The sequence below is a fragment of the Etheostoma spectabile genome, unplaced genomic scaffold (genome assembly GCF_008692095.1).
Source record: "Etheostoma spectabile isolate EspeVRDwgs_2016 unplaced genomic scaffold, UIUC_Espe_1.0 scaffold395, whole genome shotgun sequence".
NCBI classification, from domain to species: domain Eukaryota; kingdom Metazoa; phylum Chordata; class Actinopteri; order Perciformes; family Percidae; genus Etheostoma; species Etheostoma spectabile.
Genome location: NW_022605600.1, coordinates 482514 through 483429, shown reverse-complemented (window position 1 = coordinate 483429; position 916 = coordinate 482514). Strand labels below are relative to the sequence as shown.

The 916-nt window shown below is 47.3% G+C and overlaps 1 protein-coding gene across 1 annotated transcript in view; it reads right to left on the bottom strand.

The window, feature by feature from the left end:
- Positions 1–916, bottom strand: part of mcf2l2 (MCF.2 cell line derived transforming sequence-like 2) — a 356499-nt gene that overhangs the window by 117409 nt on the left and 238174 nt on the right. The window lies entirely within an intron of this gene.

Here is a 916-nt window from a genome sequence, read left to right as displayed (position 1 = left end):
CATCAGCTAGCTTCAGGGTGAGTAGAGAGGAACGTTGGTTGCTGTGGTTTAGTTAGCAGCTAGTAAACGCATCGCGACGCAACGCGATCTGTGATATCGTCGGAGTCTTGGTTTACTTATACAGTCTATGGTCGGAGTGCTACCTTGTGGTGGAGTTTGTCATAAGAGTGCTTCCAACGTATTTAGTTGCTAGCCCTTTCCCTAGGTTGGGTCGTTTGGTATCTAGCTTGGTGTTGTGTCTCAATTCGAAATAATGCCCAGTGTGTCAGTCAGTTTTGTTGAACGCTATAAAGCCTATGCGTTGGGCTTTATTTTTGTAAGTGAATATGTTCATGTTTTATGTATGTGACAACAACATTACATCCAGCCCTTTGCCAAGTAGACTTGATAGTATGCTGATAACAGGTAAACTTAGCTACCTCTCTGTCCTCTGCCTGCCGTGAGCGTTTTAGCGCACTGTCTGCGGCAGGTAGCATCGGTGGTGTTACTTGCCGGTGGTCTATCGGTCTTCCCTGTACTGGACCCTGATGGCCTCAGGTTTCATTTTTTTGGACTTAACCCTCACCAGTGACGCTGTTGTGTCAAAAGCACAGCTCTCTAAATAGTATGTCGTTAAAAAATGCTCGCTACAGACTCAAAATCCAGGGGCTGTCGGAGGGCTTGCCCGCTTTAAGGCAGCTAGCTGCTAGCCATGAGTTGAGGACGTTTTTTTTCCTTGTCAAAGGTAGCCTGTGGAAATGTGTTGTAACACCAGCTGCCTTATCCCTATACAGTTCATTAGCAGCCAGGAGCAATACAATATGACCCCCCCCCAGACTCCTTGGTTTCCGTTTCCTCAGCCATATGTCCGCTAGCCTCCAACTCTTTGTATGCTGTTGCAACGGCTGCACTGCTAGTGCTAGTTAGCCACGGAGTA